The sequence below is a fragment of the Scyliorhinus torazame genome, chromosome 3, assembly GCF_047496885.1.
Source record: "Scyliorhinus torazame isolate Kashiwa2021f chromosome 3, sScyTor2.1, whole genome shotgun sequence".
NCBI classification, from domain to species: Eukaryota; Metazoa; Chordata; class Chondrichthyes; order Carcharhiniformes; family Scyliorhinidae; genus Scyliorhinus; species Scyliorhinus torazame.
Genome location: NC_092709.1, coordinates 128,863,024 through 128,881,859, shown reverse-complemented (window position 1 = coordinate 128,881,859; position 18,836 = coordinate 128,863,024). Strand labels below are relative to the sequence as shown.

Below are 18,836 nucleotides of genomic sequence, written 5' to 3'. Positions count from 1 at the left end.
TCAGGGACCTCAGATAGTTCTCACTTTCTCCACCAGCTGCGGACCAGAATCAATGACATGGTCATCGGATTGTGACCCTGGTGACAGTCTCTGCGCTTGTTAAAGGTGCAGAGGAACGGCTTGGTGGTACATCCTCTTGGGACGTGACTCTTCCTCCTCAGAGATGGAGCTGGAGCTGGGAGGGTGGCGGTCTGCTTCTCTTATATGGGAATGGGCTCCAGAGGCTGCATTGAAAATTATTAGTGCTATGAGCCACAAGGTTTACACAATTCTCCGAACCCCCCGCCGGGTCGGAGAATCGCCGGGGAGGCGACGAGAATCCCGCCCCTCCACTGCGACGCCGGCTGCCAAGTTCTCTGGCGCCGGTTTTTCGCCGTTGGGTGGGGGGGGGGGGATCGTACTGCACCGGTCGGGGCCGTTGGCAGCCCCCCCGGCAAACCTCCGGTCCCCGATGAGCCGAGCGGCTGCATGTTTTTGGCCTGTCCCGCCGGCGTGAATTAGACAAAGTCCATACCGGCGGGTGGGCCTATGCCGTGGGGGCACTCTTTCTCTCCGCGCCGGCCTGCGTAAGGCTCCGCGATGGTCGGCGTGGAGAAGAAACCCCCTGCGCATGCGCAGGAAAAACGCCAGCGGTTCTGCGCATGCACCAGAACACGCTGGTGCTCCTGCGCATGCGCCAACTCGTGCCGGCCGGCAGAGGCCCTTCGGTGCTGGTTGGCGTGGCGCCCACCACTCCAGCGCCGGCCTAGCCCCCGGAAGTGCGGAGGATTCTGCACCTTCCGGGCGGCCCGACGCCGGAGTGGTTCACGCCAGTCTTTGACGCCGGTCGGCCCGCTCTGCCGATTGTGGGAGAATCCCGGCTGCAATGTCTAAGGTGGCTTCATAGCTGGGGGACACAGACAGGAGGCTTTCTCGCTAATTGGTTTGAGAACTCGAATCTCCCCGTTTGGCACAGACCTGGTCACCCTCTTCTCCTGCCAGCTTCATTGCCTCTTCTTTAAATTGGGTTAGAATCCTGATGTCAGGCATTCCTCCCCCTGTCTGAGCACATTTATGTATATTGTATGCTTTCATCACCTGCGGACAGAGAGGAGCATTGAGAGACATCGGAATGGGCACATGAACAATTTCATAGCATTCAAGACTGGACATTCTCCTCCAGCTCCCATCTGCCAATTTCTGTGTCTGTCTTACTGGTGAGAAGAGTATGCTTTTTAATCAGTTATTGCTGTCGAATACACGTCTTTCTTCTTTTGTTAAAGAGTTACATTGCTGGCAAAAATGGCATGCATTGTCTCATCTGTATAATTGGGATTTCTCTGTCCTACTCAAAATTTTCCACCTTTTTTGTTTGTTGTTTTTGTCCTTGTCCCATCCCCCTTTACTCAAAATCTATTAAGTTTCAAACCTAGCCTAGCTGTGATGAAAGGTCACGGACCTGAAACATTGGGTGGGAATTTTACAGCCCCTCCCACTGGCAGGATCTTTCATTCCTGCCGAAGTCGATTGAGTTTTGAATGGCTTGCTGCATTTTCACCCCCCCCCCCCCCCGCCCCCCCACCCCAGAACAGTGCACTAAAGTTCCACCTGTTAGCTCCGTTTCTCTCCGCGGATGGTGCCTAAGCTCTTCAGCACTTTCTGATCTTATTTGGAACCTCTAAATATGAGGTCCACTAACAAAGTTGTGGAATATTCAGAGCATTAATTAACTCACACACATTCAGCCCGTATGACGCATTTGAGGGAGAGACCTGTCACCAAAACCCTGTGTGACAATCCTCTCTAGTTGCAAACTTACAATGCTTCATTCATGCCCTGTGAGTTTGCATTGAGTAGCAGTGGCACTTCCCCTGGCAGCGCGGAACATGTAATTCCTCCTCTTGTGGCACTGGTGCCAGGTCCTCCTGTGGGCACCGCAACTGTTTCTCTGTGCTGCTACTTCCGTCCAAGCCACATTGATCTGGCAGGGTGGCCTCCTTCTGCCATTCCCTGGGAAAGCGGACACCCCTCCTTTCCCAGATGGCCAGCAGAAGAACCTGTACTGAGGTGTCACTAAAACATGGGGCTACATTCTGTCTGTTTTCAGAAGTTTGTCTAAAGGGTTGAGGGGAGCTCAACCTCCAAAGATGGTGCTTGGCAATGAAGAGTCCTTCTTGAGTCGCAGATAATGAATACTTGCCCAGGTGCCCTTTAGCTATGCGCCCAGACCTTTGAACCCATGAGATAGAGGGAGCAGCATCAGCTTCCTGCCTGCTCCACTTTGAGAGTCATCTTACAAGCACAGGAACAGTTAATGAAATGAGATGTGCTTAATTGCAGATGTTCTTCTCATCACCAAGGAATGGGTTCAACTCTGACTTGCGGTCCGTATACTTAGATTGAGAAACAGAAAATTCCACCCATGGTTACTTTTGATTAAAAAAGCCATCCTCTATTTTCAAATGTTCTTGCCTTTTCTCCCCCCTCTCCGAAGATGCCTACCCATGTCCTGTTCTACATGCTCCAGGTGTCAACGTGAACAACTGCAATAACTTGCATTTATGTAGTACCTTTCACATAATGAAATGTTTGATGAGAAACAAGATGCAAAACTTAACATTCAGGATTTTCTGGACCAGGAGCCAATGTGGGTTAGTGAGCACAGGGCTGATAGGTGAACGGGACTTGGTGCAAATTAAGATGCGGGCAGCCGAGTATTGGATGAATTCAACAAGGCAAACATGTCAGGTCGTGGTAAAACTGGAGGCAAAGGGCGCGCCAAGGCCAAGACCTGCTCCTCCCAGGCTGCTCTGCAGTTCCCCGTCGGCCGCATCCACCAGTTGCTGCGCAAGGGCCTCTACACTGAGCGGGTGGGCGCCAGCCTACCTGGCCGTCGTGCTGGAGTACCTGACCACCAAGATCTTTGAACTGGCCAGCAATGCGGCCCGGGACAACAAGCAGACCCGTATCATCTCCCACCACCTGCAGCTCCCCATCCGCAATGATGAGGAGCTCAACAAGCTGCTGGGCCGGGTGACCATCGCCCAGGGTGGTGTCCTGCCCAATATCCTGGCCATGCAGCTGCCCAAGAAGACCGGGCACCCCGCAATGGTTTACGCCTGAGCGCGACAGGGGGGAGTGGGGGTGGGAGGGGGCGGGGGGGGGGGGGGGGGTGGCGGTGACAGAGAAAGAAAATCCAAGGTTTTGAATGGTGGATGATGGGACGCCAGGCAAGAAAGCATAAGAATAGTCAAACCTAGAGGTACCAATGATTTAGATTATAGTTTCAGCAGCCGGTGACCTGAGATAAGGGTGAACTCAGGTAATGTTACTCAGGTCAAAGTAGGCAGACTTGGGGATGGAAAAGGTCTGTGGAGGGAAGCACTTCTTCTGGTCAAATATGACACCAAGGTTGGGAATTGTTTGATTCAGCCTCAGTGGTGGGGGCTGATGGAGTTGGTGCCACGACAGTACATGCCAGGCACCAAAGGCAATACCACATTGTCTGGATCAGGCAATGCCAATGGCTGCAAATTGATGAGCAACACACTAAATGAAAACAGGTGTTACTGGCATGAAAAGTAACAGTATCAAAACCCACCTAGGGATCAAGGCTTGGAACTAATGTTCCTACAAATTGTGAGGCCACATGGGTATGCAGCTGTGCAGCAACCCGGTAGTCCCTGTGCAGGTAGTACACAAGTTAGCCGCTTTAAATTATGCATGAGCATGATCCCACAAAAATTATTTAAAGGGATTGTGCACTTAAATAACTCACACAGGTACTTCAAAAAATAGGTTTTGGAAGGCACATTGCCTGGGACTCGTAAGGACATGAATTTTTAAATCTTCTTTCAGCTCCAGGGAACTCTAAATGCTTTCCCGGAACAGTTGGGTGGGGATAAAAGCAACATATCTCATCTCTCTCAAACCTGCTTTACTTCAGCAGCGATTCTTAGCCATCTGGAATATTTGAGCATTGCCTCTTAATAGTGCAGATGCCTTCTCTGGCTAAGTAATGGAGGCTCTCCCCCTGATTCTCAAGACTATGATGTTCTAAATGCACATTCTACAACTTCTGCTGAGATCCCCTGTGTCAAGGATTTTTCATCCTAATCTGTCTCTTAATTCTTTGACACCGGTGTAGTGTCAGTTATAAGCTGAATGTTATGAAGAAGTGCTGAAGAAAATACATTTCCTAAAACATAGAAACTAGAAAATACCTTCCTGGAACTTAGAAAACTAGTTTTCCGCTGTTACTCATAAAGTATCCCTACTATGTTTTATTTGTATTTAATCTAGCTCTGAGAGACCAATGCTCCTGAAAAGACTTGCATATATAGCACGGAGTAAGTATACTGCCAGTGGCTTTAATGTTTTTCTAATGAAGCCACAGAGGCAGACAATATACCAGTCAAAGCATCCACAAATGTTTCAGATCTGCTTCTGAAATCTAAAAGTAAAGCTGTCTGTAAGAGACTGTGGAGATTAAAGTCAGATGGTGATTGTGGACACATATGCAGTGCAAATGGTTGAGAGTCTGGACTCATAAAGCTTGATTTGGAGGAAAACTGGAACAGGAAGAGTTAAGAGGAGATTGCGCACGATCCACCAGGCTTAAGCATCCAGCTACCTTGGATGAATAAATACATTCAGCATTCACACTGACATGCACGCTACCCTGTTGCAGTAGTTCCATGACATCAGAACATTTACAGTCTAAATATCCCAATCAATAAAACCATTATATATCTGTAATTGAAACCTTTGTTAGCTTAGGAAAGGAACAAGCTGCATCATGAGGGAAACAATGAAAATACTATGGAACAAATCATAAATCTAATACAAAAAGATAACCATCTGCAAACGTGAATGCTCAGTAAAGAAATAACATATTAATCATTTTGCATCTTTTAAAGCTGCTGGGCACCTACCGTAATGCTTTTTTTGTGCAAGTAATCAACAAGGCATCTGTAATCAATAATTCGGTGAAATGCACTGCCAAGGTGATAGTTTGTTTCCTTTATTAACTGATCAAGCAACCTTTCCTACAACGATAATGTGACACACATCACTTGTAATGACCAAGCAGATGGAAATCTGCTCTGCAGCAGGCAGCAGGCAGCAAGTGCCAGGTCCAGTGTCTTATTTTTGTTTATCATAGGGAATAATCCAGTTTTAACCATTTTCAAAAGTCTGGAAGTTTGGAAGGTTAAGTTCTGCAACCAGTGATAACTAGCAATACCATTGTCATTATTACCATGATCAGCATCATGAACACCAGTGACAGCAACACTACCACAAACATCAGTGCCAACACTGCAGCAGCAACCATGTGGCTGAAACTAAGCCCTTCTCTCTTGTTTTTGAATTGTAGAATTCTTCCAATTGTGTCACTGGAGGTTGAAAACCTTTGGACTCGCGCTGCTGCTGATGTCCATTCCTGACTGAGTAGACTATTTGGAGTCAGAATGGGTGCAGTTATGTTAAATATTTCTGGTGTGTACCTATGCCAATATAGGAGCATTTTGGTCACCCAGTTTTGGGGCTGTGTAGGGGTGGTGTGTAGGGGAGGGGGATAATATGGCTGTGCTTGGACATACCACTAAATAGTTATTTCTGTATTCAGGGCTGGTTTAGCACAGTGGGCTAAACAGCTGGTTTGTAATGCAGAACAAGGTCAGCAGTGCGGGTTCAATTCCCGTACCAGCCTCCCCGAATAGGCGCCGGAATGTGGCGACCAGGGGCTTTTCACACTAACTTCATTGAAGCCTACTTGTGACAATAAGTGATTATTATTATTTTTCAGGCTATTCTAGGGAGGATATTTCTGCTACAAATAATCCCACAGGTGGTGCATGTATGCCTGGTATGTTTGTACAAAAAAAAACTTTTCCTAGTGTATTCATGACAAAAAGTTAAGTAGGTGTTTAATACATTCATCATGTAATCTTCAGTTTTTGGGCATCATTACATTATTTTTTATGTGACTATTAAAGTCACAGATGCAAAAAGTATCCTTTGTATTGAAGATCATGATGTATTTTGGGGTAAATTATTACTGGCCTAATTTTTTTCATATGAAGTTATTTTTGAAAACAAGACTTACTGAAGGAGCCTGGGCAACTTTAGATTGTAAATATAGAACCCATTGTGTGCTTGTGGTGGAGAAGGCAAGTAATTAGAATAGTGGATGAAAGGCTGATCAAATGGACTGCTTCATACCCTGTATTAGTGAGCTTCTTGCGTGTTGATCCAGCTGCACATGTTCAGGCAACTTTTCTTTATTCATTCAAAGGATGTGAGGGCAGCACGGTGGCGCAGTGGCCTGCTGCCCCGCACCGCTGAGGTCCCAGGTTCGATCCCAGCTCTGGGTCACTGACCGTGTGGAGTTTGCACATTCTCCCTGTGTTTGCGTGGGTTTTGCCCCTACAAGCCAAAGATGTGCAGGTGGATCGGCCACACTAAATTGCCCCTTAATTGGAAAAAATGAATTGGGTACTCTAAATTTTTTTTTTTTAATTCATAGGATGTGGGTGTTGCTGGCTGGGCCAGCATTTGTTGCACATCCTAATTTGCCCTTGAGAGTGTCTTGATTGAACATTTCAGAGGGGCCATTAAGAGTCAACCACGTTGGAGAGCATTCCATCATACGCCCAATATCCATAGAATCCATAGAATTCCTACGGTGCAGAAGGAGGCCATTCAGCCCATTGAGTCAGCACTGACAAAAAAAATTTCAATAAAACATATTTTAAAAAAAAAGAGTCAGCACTGACACTCTGAAAGAGCAACCTACCCAGGCCCACTCCCTCCCCCATCCTATCCCTATAACTTTGCACATTGATCATGGCCAATCCACCTAACCTGTACAGCTTTGGACACTCAGGGGTAATTTAGCATGGTCCATCCATCTAACCTGCACATCTTTGGATTGTGGGAGAAAATCGTAGCACCCGGAAGAAACTCTCACAGACAAGGAGTGAACATGCAAACTCCATACAGTTACCCAAAGCCGGAATCAACCCCAGGTCCCTGGCGCTGTGAGACAGCAGTGCTGACAACTGTGCCACAATATGTGTCATATAGGTTGGGAGATGTTTTGGCAAGTCAGGAATTATATGGGCTGCTGCAGAATATTCAACGATTGAATTGTTCTAGTAGCCACATCTTTTATGTCGTTGGTTCAGTTGAGTTTCTAGTCAATAATGACCCCTAGGTGGGAGAACTTTTAAAAAATAAATTTAGAGTACCCAATCTGGTATTAAATCAAGTTTTGTAATAACCATTTGAGTGTTTAATTGTGACAACTCTGGAAGTTGAATTAAACGTCTCCCCAACACTACAGAGGTACTTTCCAATTTCCAGCACTGAAGGTCAATTATTTTGGATGTTCTCTTCTGAGGTTGCACACTAGAGTAAATTGAATAATTACAGCATTGACTGAAACCTTGAAGAAGTTTTAATAACTGCAGCAGGAATTTAGTCAAATTGTAATTCAGTTCAGTAGAAAACAAATTCAACTGGTGAATTAATGAGGTTTCAAGAGGGCTTCAGGTATTTGGATAATTGTAGCGCATTCTGGGGAAGGTGGGACCTGTACAAGCAGGACGGGTTGCATCTGAACCAGAGGGGCACCAATATCCTGGGAGGGAAGTTTCCTAGTGCTCTTCGGGAGGGTTTAAACTAATTTGGCAGGGGAATGGGAACCGGATTTGTAGTCCAGCAACTAAGGTAGCCGATATTCAGGCTGCCAAAGGGGAAGGTAACTGACAAAGGAGAGTACTTGCAGGCACGGAGATGGGCTGAAGTGTGTATACTTCAACGCAAGAAGCATCAGGAATAAGGTGGGTGAACTTAAGGCATGGATCGGTACTTGGGACTACGATGTGGTGGCCATCACGGAAACTTGGATAGAAGAGGGGCAGGATTGGTTGTTGGAGGTTCCTGGTTATAGATGTTTCAATAAGATTAGGGAGGGTGGTAAAAAAGGTGTGGGGGGGGGGGGGGGCATTGTTAATTAGAGATGGTATAACAGCTGCAGAAAGGCAGTTCGAGGAGGATCTGCCTACTGAGGTAGTATGGGTTGAAGTCAGAAATAGGAAAGGAGAAGTCACGTTGTTGGGAGTTTTCTATAGGCCCCCCAATAGTAGCAGAGATGTGGAGGAACAGATTGGGAAACAGATTTTGGAAAGGTGCAGAAGTCACAGGGTAGTAGTCATGGGTGACTTCAACTTCCCAAACATTGAGTGGAAACTCTTTAGATCAAATAGTTTGGATGGGGTAATGTTTGTGCAGTGTGTCCAGGAAGCTTTTCTAACACAGTATGTAGATTGTCCGACCAGAGGGAAGGCCATATTGGATTTGGTACTTGGTAATGAACCGGGGCAAGTGATAGATTTGTTAGTGGGGGAGCATTTTCGAGATAATGACCACAATTCTGTGACTTTCACTTTAGTAATGGAGAATAATAGGTGCGTGCAACAGGGCAAGGTTTACAATTGGGGGAAGGGTAAGTACGATGCTGTCAGACAAGAACTGAAGTGCGTAAGTTGGGAACATGGGCTGTCAGGGAAGGACACAAGTGAAATGTGGAACTTGTTCAAGGAACAGGTACTACGTGTCCTTGATATGTATGTCCCTGTCAGGCAGGGAAGCGATGGTCAAGTGAGGGAACCATGGTTGACAAGAGAGGTTGAATGTCTTGTTAAGAGGAAGAAGGAGACTTATGTAAGGCATGGAAACAAGGTTCAGACAGGGCGCTGGAGGGATACAAGATAGCCAGGAGGGAACTGAAGAAAGGGATTAGGAAAGCTAAGAGAGGGCATGAAAAATCTTTGGCGGGTAGGATCAAGGAAAACCCCAAGGCCCTTTACACATATGTGAGAAATATGAGAATGACTAGAGCGAGGGTAGGTTCGGTCAAGGAGAGTAGCGGGAGATTGTTTATTGAGTCTGAAGAGATAGGAGAGGTCTTGAACGAGTGCTTTTCTTCAGTATTTACGAATGAGGGGCCATATTGTTGGAGAGGACAGTGTGAAACAGACTGGTAAGCTCGAGGAGATGCTTGTTAGGAAGGAAGATGTGTTGGGCATTTTGAAAAACTTGAGGATAGACAAATCCCCCGGGCCTGACGGGATATATCCAAGGATTCTATGGGAAGCAAGAGATGAAATTGCAGAGCCGTTGGCAATGATCTTTTCATCCTCATTGTCAACAGGGGTGGTACCAGGGGATTGGAGAGTGGCGAATGCCGTGCCCCTGTTTAAAAAAGGGAATAGGGATAACCCTGGGAATTACAGACCAGTTAGTCTTACATCGGTGGTAGGCAAAGTAATGGAAAGGGTACTGAGGGATAGGATTTCTGAGCATCTGGAAAGACACTGCTTGATTAGGTATAGTCAGCACGGGTTTGTGAGGAGTAGGTCTTGCCTCACAAGCCTTATTGAATTGTTTGAGGAGGTGACCAAGCATGTGGATGAAGGTAAAGCAGTGGATGTAGCGTACATGGATTTTAGTAAGGCATTTGAAAAGGTTAACCATGGTAGGCTTATGCAGAAAGTAAGGAGGCATGGGATAGTGGGAAATTTGGCCAGTTGGATAACGAACTGGCTAACCGATAGAAGTCAGAGTGTGGTGGTGGATGGCAAATATTCAGCCTGGAGCCCAATTACCAGTGGCGTACAGCAGGGATCAGTTCCGGGTCCTCTGCTGTTTGTGATTTTCATTAATGACTTGGATGAGGAAATTGAAGGGTGGGTCAGTAAATTTGCAGACGATACGAAGATTGGTGGAGCTGTGGATAGTGATGAGGGCTGTTGTTGGCTGCAAAGAGACATAGATAGAATGCAGAGCTGGGCTGAGAAGTGGCAGATGGAGTTTAACCCTGAAAAGTGTGAGGGTGTCCATTTTGGGAAGGACAATTATGAATGCGGAATACAGGGTTAACAGTAGGGTTCTTGGCAATGTGGAGGAGCAGAGAGATCTTGGGGTCTATGTTCATAGATCTTTGAAAGTTGCCACTCAAGTGGATAGAGCTGTGAAGAAGGCCTATGGTGTGCTAGCGTTCATTAGCAGAGGGATTGAATTTAAGAGCCGTGAGGTGGTGATGCAGCTGTACAAAACCTTTTAAGGCCACATTTGGAGTACCCTGTGCAGTTCTGGCTGCCTCATTTTAGGAAGGACGTGGAAGCTTTGGAAAAAGTGCAATGGAGATTTACCAGGATCTTGCCTGGAAAGGAGAGTAGGTCTTACGAGGAAAGGTTGAGGGTGCTCGGCCTTTTCTCATTAGAACGGAGAAGGATGAGGGGAGACTTGATAGATGTTTATAAGATGATCAGGAGAATAGATAGAGTATACAGTCAGAGACTTTTTTCCCGGGTGGAACAAACCATTACAAGGGGACTTAAATTTAAGGTGAATGGTGGAAGATATAGGGGGGATGTCAGAGGTAGGTTCTTTACCCAGAGAGTAGTGGGGGCATGGAATGCACTGCCTGTGGAAGTAGTTGAGTCGGAAACATTAGGGACCTTCAAGCGGCTATTGGATAGGTACATGGATTACGGTAGAATGATGGGGTGTAGATTAATTTGTTCTTAATCTAGGACAAAAGTTCGGCACAACATCGTGGGCCGAAGGGCCTGTTCTGTGCTGTATTTTTCTATGTTCTATGTTCTAACCAATAAAAGCACAATTAAAGGCTACACCAGCCTAATGAAACCAGTCAGTCTGCTCAGACTTTAGGTAGTATAATAATGATATTATCAGCTTCAAAGTTCCTAAAGGCTGACTAACATGAAGGGCAGCTTAAAAGTATGATCTGCACCTAAAGTGGAAGTGATTTCATCACATTGACTATGAACAAAAACAATGCATGCATATCTCCTCAAGTACCTCAGATGTACAGTACTTGTGAAAGCATGAAGAAAACGCATGTCTGAAGTGCACTGTACTTTTTAACAGATTAGCAGCTGTATACTTGCCTCTATCAAGAGAGACTAAATAATCTGGTACTGTATACCTTGGAATTTAGAAGAGTGAGGGGTGACCATATTCAAACATATAAGATCCTGAGGAGGTTTGACAGGGTAGATAGTGAGATGTTTTCACTAGTCTTGGACAAGGGAACATACCTACATGATAAAAGGCCGGTCATTTAAACCTGAGATGCACAGAAATTTACTCTCTCAGTGGTTGGTGAACCTCTGCCCCAGAAGATGGTGGAGGCTGGATCATTAGAAGTATTTAAAGTGGAGGTGGAGAAATATTTGATAGATCAAGGACTAGAGGGCGATGGGGAAATGGCACAGAAAAGGACATGAGTCACCGATCAACCACCATCATATTGAATGGCGGGGCAGACACGTGAAGGGCCTGGAGGCCTACTCCTGCTTCTGTTTGATGTGTGTTCTTGTGAGCGCAAGTAACTTTTTCATGTCTGCTGTGGGAAATGGTAAGTTAAAGAAAGATAATTTTGTTGTGGGGTGATATTGAAAGAGCAACTTTGGGCTCCACAGCTGCCAATTGTTGCAATTGTCAACCTTTCTATCATCCCCACCCAGGATCCTGAGGCCATTGTTGGCAAGGCCGGAAGCTCAAGATTTGATAGCAGAAGGGCAGCAGAGGACACCTGGATTATTTAGATGAGGCCCAAGGCCAAATTTCCAGCTGGCCTTGGGTCTCCTGGCTCAGACGACATAGCAGCTGCATTGTGGCCATTGTGGCCAAAACAGGCGCCAATGAATTTCTACCCATATATACTTTCACTGCCCTTCACATGTTGCTTGGATCTACTCAGCCGCAACTAAATTGTTCACAGGTGGAGTTACTGAGAACTGGGCGACTAAGGACTGTTCTTAATTCACACTGAACGGCACGACAGGCTGCAATTCTGTGGGTTTACGTCCCAGTACCAATCAGGAATGAAAAACAAGCGTTGTTACTTTTCAGGGATGGTTTAGAATTTACAGTGCAGAAGGAGGCCATTTGGCCCATCGAGTCTGCACCGGTTCTTGGAAAGAGCACCCCACTGAAGCCCACACCTCCCTAGCCCCATAAACCAGTCACCCCAACTTAGCGAAGGACAATTTAGCGTGGCCAATCCACTTAACCTGCACATAGAACATAGAACATAGAACATAGAAAATACAGCACAGAACAGGCCCTTCGGCCCACGATGTTGTGCCGAACCTTTGTCCTAGATTAATCATAGATTATCATTGAATTTACAGTGCAGAAGGAGGCCATTCGGCCCCTTGAGTCTGCACCAGCTCTTGGAAAGAGCACCCTACCCAAACTCAACACCTCCACCCAACACCAAGGGCAATTTGGACATTAAGGGCAATTTATCATTGGCCAATTCACCTAACCCGCACATCTTTGGATTGTGGGAGGAAACCGGAGCACCTGGAGGAAACCCCACAGACACGGGGAGAACGTGCAGACTCCGCACAGACAGTGTCCCAAGCCGGCAATCGAACCTGGCAGCCTAGAGCTGTGAAGCAACCACTATGCTACCGTGCTGCCCCAAAATAAACACACGTTTCTGATGCTAAATCCCAATCATGAAAAGCTCCCACCACATTTAATGCAGTCATTTCAAAAGGTGATCATGTTAATGCTGAAAATGTCATGGTTTTCACAAACATGACTAAATATTGAGTCTTAAATAAAGATGCAGATCACTCCATCATCTGATACGCCTAGCGGGCAGGGGTTCTGAGAAGAAGGACAGCTTTGGAAATTATTGATGCTCAAATTTTGATTTTCTGTACATCATTGGCAGAAAATGACAGGCTGTGCATTGGCAATTTCTACATATGCACTCAGGAAGGTGGCTTTCCCATTGGCAGCAATGTACTGTCTACTACCCCTGATGTTCCTTCTGATGATCCAATAGTCGTGTAAAATAGTAAAAGAAATCATGGAACTGCACAAGCAGGATAACCAACCTTTGGGGGGATTGTTTATCAGAACATTTTCTGTCTTTATTTAAACTTTATGGTATTTATTTTCTTAAATCTTCTATTAAGGAACATTTAGATTTGAAAACTGTTGGCAAATATTTTTCATGCAATGTTGGATACTTTTTCTGTTGCGCTGATTGAAGTTATTCAAAGAAAGTGTTTTCATGCATGTTTTGAAAAGATTTAGAGTTGACTGTAAGGAAGGAAATCTTGGGCCGGATTCCATTCCGGAGACTAAATGTTGACGCTGGGGCAGGATTCGTGTGGACTTCTACGACAGCAAAACTGGAGCCGCTTCTGGGCCAATTCACCGACTGTTAAGAGGCTAGAACTGGCATCACATGGAATATAATCGATTCCAATGAGAAATGGTGCTGGATTCGCCGGGTTCGGGATTGGCACTCAGGAGGCTGACAAGCTGCAGCCACATATACACTTCACTCCCCACACACACCGTCCCAGCCAACAAGATGCTAGCAAGGAGAGCGGCACCCCAGTCACGGACGCTGAGCTCGAGACATTGCTGGACACCTTGGATGAGAGGTGGGTGATCCCTGTACCCTGGGGTGGGAAGGAGGCTACCAGCCACCGCTGTTCTCCCCCCCACACCCCTCCGGCGGCTGCATGTGTCATCGGATGCTGCATGTGTCATCGGACTGTCGAACACTGTGCATTTTGTGTGCCCAACCTCCCCCCACCCCAGGAGAAAGCTGCTCACAATCGCCGTGAGAGGGACAAGATTGGAGGGGGACTGCCAGACCTGCAGCCCCTCAATGCAACGGAACAAAGGGCATTGGACGTGGTCGGTGGGCCTGGAGAAAGGCAATCGCCGAGGCGGAGGGCAGCATCAGGCGAGGAAGTGGGGACCCGCTGCATTGCGGTTTCACACTGCATGTGAGTCTCCCACCCTCCCACTCCCACCACCATTCCTCCTTGTGAAGGAGCAGTCTCAGAGTCAGGGACTGCATGAGGGGTTGTCGGCGAGCATCCAGTGCCTGCAGGTTCAGTTGAAGGTGTCCAACCGTGTGCAGGAGCAGGAGGTGGTGCCGAACATGTGTGTCACCCAGGCCAACCGCTCATGTGGAGGCCATGGGGTCGAGGGTTTTGGCCATGGGCCGGGATGTCCAAGGCCTGGTGCAAACTGTTCAGGTGCTAGTCGAGGCTCAGGACAGGGCTGCCTTCTCACAGGAAGCCACGTACCAGAACCATCTGGATATAGCAGCCGTGCTCCAGAGCATGGCCCAGTCATAGTGGGCCATGACTGAGAGCATCGGCAGCATTGCCCGGGCTCTGGCCAGCATGGCACAGACAGAGAGGGAAGTGGCTCAGTCCCAGAAGGGGATGGCGTGGTCACTGGCTGATGTGGCATAGACCCAGAAGGTGGTGGCACAGTCACAGCGTGATGAGGGAAGTGGTCCACTCCGCTCCATGGCCGCGAGCATGCAGACCCTGGTCGAGACCAGAGTCGGCCTCCAGTATTGGCAGCGCCAGGTGGTGGGGCAGACTCAGGGGATAGCTCTGCTCGCACCCCCGTCCCATGGAGTAGCTCGGGGGCCATTGGGCACCCCGAGGGAGGAGAAGGTGATGGGGCCTGTGCCGGTGACCCATGCAGGGGAGGTGCCAGAACACTGCAGCACCTCAGAATCATCCAACCCTCCCCCACCCCTCCTCACCCTGCAACATCACATGGGCAGCGGGCAGAAACGGGCATCACTAGGCTTCCTGGGACACCCGAGCAGCAGCCGATATATATATATGTTCACAATAAACACATGGGGCGGGATTCTCCGACCACCCCGCCGGGCTGGAAATCACCGGGCGGGGGGGGGGGGGGGGGGGGGGGGGGGGGGGGGGGGCGACGTGAATCCCGCCATGCTGCCCTGACGCCAGCTGCCGGATTCTCCGGCGCTGCTTTTTCGGCAGGGGCGGGAATTGCGCCTCTCCGGTCGGGGCCGTTGGCAACGGCACCCCCGGCGATTCTCCGGCCAGCGATGGGCTGAGTGGCCGCCCATTTTCGGCGGGTCCTGCCGGCGTAAAATAAACCAGGTCCGTACCGGCGGGACCTGGCTCTGCAGGTGGCCTGCTGAGTCCTCGGGGGGCCACAGGGGGATCTGGCTCCGGGGGTGGCCCCCAAGGTGGCCTGACCTGCGATCGGGGCCCACCGATCCACAGGCGGGCCTGTGCCGTGGGGGCACTCTTTCCCTCCGCGCCGGCCGCTGTAACGGTCCGCCATGACCGGCGCAGAGAAGAACCCCCCCGTGCATGCACTGGATTGACAGCAGCACACGCTGCCGCTCCCGCGCATGCACCAACTCGCGACGGCCGGCGGAGGCCCTTCGGCGCCGGCTGGCGTAGCTTCAAACACTCCGGCACCAGCCTAGCCCCTGAAGGTGTGGAGCAGTCTGCACTTTCCGGGCGGCCCGACGCCAGAGTGGTTCACGCCACTCCTCGGCGCTGGTACGACCCGCCACGCCGGGTAGGGGAGAATCCCGCCCATGTTCACTACGTTATAATCTGCCCTGGTGGTCTGTCACAAGAGTGTGAGGGATAAGCTGGGCTAGCTGCAGAGGGGACGCAGGGGTTGGGGGGGAGGGGGGGGGTGCTCGGTGGAGGGCTGGGGGGGGGGGCATGGACAGTACAGCCAGCACTCATACCTCCCATGCCCAACCTCCAATGCATCCCTCCCCTCGCCACTTCTGCCACCACAGGGGTTCGATGGGACCATGTGATAGAATGGCCAACTCGCATGCAGGGATCACACAGGTAGATGGTGGAAAATGCTACCATAGACTGGAGTCAGATGTCCAACGATGTGGAGCACCAGAGCTCATCCCAGAGCGGGTTGTCATCACCCTCCATCCCATGGAGCAGACCTGCTGATACTGCCACCCCAGGGAGCCAGGTAGGAATCATGGAGGTGGTTGCAAGGAGGGTGTTGGCGTAAGGGGGGTCTTCATGGGAGGGGTGGCCGGCCGGGGTTGGTGGGATGGGATGTCTGTTTCACTAGCCAGTCCCCCTAGTCGGTGAACATAGAGGCAATTAGAGCGTCCCATGCTTGTCTGCATGTCGGCCCTGGTGCACAAGTCGTGCGGCCTCCCATGCATGCCCGGGCCCCATGTCCTGTCCATCCCCACCCTCCTCCACATCCTACTCATCAACGAGGACTGGTGTTCATCCTCTTCCTCCAGCACATTGCCCCTCTGCTGCACGATGTTATGGAGGATGCAGCAGGCCACCTCAACATGGGAGACTCTCCTAGTGCTATACTGGAGGGCCCCTCCAGAGCGTTCCAGGCACTTGAATCGCAACTTCAGGATGCCAAAGCAGTGCTCGATTAGGTGATCAGACATTGCCCTTGCTGAGGATCAGTGCTCATGTGTCCAGTTTGTATTCTCTGACACTGAGATTCTGCTTGCTCCCATCCTCTCTAAGCCACTCTCTTTCCAATTGTTCAGTTATCATACTCCTGTCTCCTGGAACTTTAACCTTTCTGCATTGCTAATTCTCTCCCATTTGATGCTCATCCCATTTAACAGTTGTGGACAGGTTGGTATGGATGGGAGGGTGATGGGAAGACCATCAGGGCATTTTACGTGACCCCTACCTTCAAACCTGCTGACAGGGGAATATAAAATTCAGCCCATCAGTAAGAAAAAGCCTATGATCAGTAATCTTAATCCTTGTATTTCAAATGAGGTTGAAGAAAAACAATATATTGGTATGCTTCAATAATTTTGAACAACTTATCATCACGTTTTTGACGTCTAGTGAAAACTACTGTTTCATTGAAATGAGAACAAGACACTGTATTGTTTCATTTCAGCTCCCATCATGCCTTGCTGCTCACATTGCAGCAATGGGGAGAGCCAGATTATTTTAGCTTGGTGTGCTGACCAATGGGGAATTAACAAATCTGCCTTGGTTCAGTTTAGATGGAAAGCGTTAAATTTAAATTTCCGCAATTTGAACCAGAATAACCCATTTGCAATGGTGAGATTCTTTCAAGGTGGCAGAAGAGTTTAATTCTAAACATACTGGGATTCAGGAATGTGAAACAAAACAATTTTCAACACTTTTGCAGAACTTTCAAGGTTGCATAATGCATGGATATGCACAGCTAAATCGATATCTACAACATGGTCATGTTAATATAGATGTAAGCAGACTATGCTTATAATCTCCAACCCCATTTCCATTTCTCAACCACAGGGATCGTTTCCACTCTATACTACATGTGGTAAATTGCAAGCCGATTTGCAAGGGATGAGTTTAAAGTTTCACTCTACCTATTAAAGAGGAAATCTCTGCCACAAGTATTTATCCAAATCTGTTTTGAAGGAGTTGATCAAATTTAGTACAAATGGTTTTGCTGAGAGTTTGTTCTATATCTTAATTTTTCACTGCGGAAAGAACCCCACCAATTTTGAAACCGGTGTCACGTAGTTCCCCATACCAGATCTACATGAGGATTCTGTAGTTATCCATGCAGGAAACATATCCTGCCCATCTGAGTTGAATTTTCTGGAGCATGGTATCCATGTTGTTGAGCCCAACATGATCAAGGAACTCATTGTTTCCGATTTATAATCTTTATTAGTGTCACAAGTAGGCTTACATTAACACTTCAATGAAATTACTGTGAAAATCCCCTAGTCACCACACTCCGGCACCTGTTCGCGTACACTGAGGGAGAATTCAGAATGTCCAATTCACCTAACAAGCGCGTCTATCGGGACGTGTGGGAGGAAACCAGAGCACTCGGAGGAAACCCACGCAGACACCGGGAGAATGTGCAGATTCTGCACAGTCAGTGACCCAAATGGGAATTGAACCTGGGACTCTGGCGCTGTGAAGCAGACAGAGAATGTCATTGAATTCTCATGATGGATCTCAGGTGGAAGTGTTTCAGGGCTTTGATGTGACACCCAGGAGTTTGTACCATACAGCAGGATGGTAAGGAGTTTGATTTTGAATTTAGTTTTGATTTTAATGCCATGCTGCCATAAAAGTTGGGAAACCTTGCTACAATTGTGTGGGATATTGTTGGGACCTCACCTAGAGTACTTCTGTGTACAGTTTTGTTCTCCATATTTAAGGGGTGGGGGGCTCTCTTACACTGGAGGCTGTTCAGAAAAGGTTCACCAGTTTGATTCCTGGGACTGAGGAATTGTCTTATGGGGAAAGGTTGAGCAGGTTGGGCCTGGGTTGAGAAGAATGAGAGGTGATCTTATTGAAATATCTAAGATTCTAAGGAGGCAAGACAGGATAGTTGCTGAGAGGATTTTTCCACTCATGGGGAATCTGGTACAAGGGAGCACAGATACAGAATAAGGAATCTCCCATTTAGGATGGAGATGAAGAGGAGTTTTGTCTTTCAGAATATCATTAATCTTTGCAATTCTCTACCTCAGAGAGAAGTGGAGGCTGAGCTATTGGAGCTAGGGTTGGGCCTGGGAATCGGACTGGGTTATGACTGAGGGCTGGATTCTCCAATCTTGGCGGGACTCATTGCGAATGAGAATGGGAAATTTGATGTTTCAGCCAAAACTCCATTCACGGAAGATTTCTGCCTGAGCCAAATTTCTGATCATAAGGGAGTCAAGGGTTATGGGGAACTGGCAGGAAAGTGGAGTTGAAACCATCATCAGATCCACCACAATCTTATTGAATCGTAAACAGGCTTGGGGGGAGGGGGTGGCCTACTCCTGCTCCTATTTCTTGTGTTCTTATATTATGTTAACTTAATTTTAATTGAAAATGCTCTGTGACAGATTAATGCTTAAATGTAGAGCCTTTTATTTTTTCATAAAGGACACCATTGCATCCTGTCTATATCTCTTACTCCAATATGCATGACCTTTTATTTTAATTGATATTAAAAATTATCTGCCA

General features: G+C 47.9%; 1 pseudogene; it reads left to right on the top strand.

Annotated features, from left to right (window-relative positions):
- Nucleotides 1-2,720: 2,720 nt before the first annotated feature.
- On the top strand, nt 2,721-3,102 carry LOC140409522 (histone H2AX-like; annotated as a pseudogene).
- Nucleotides 3,103-18,836: the final 15,734 nt, after the last annotated feature.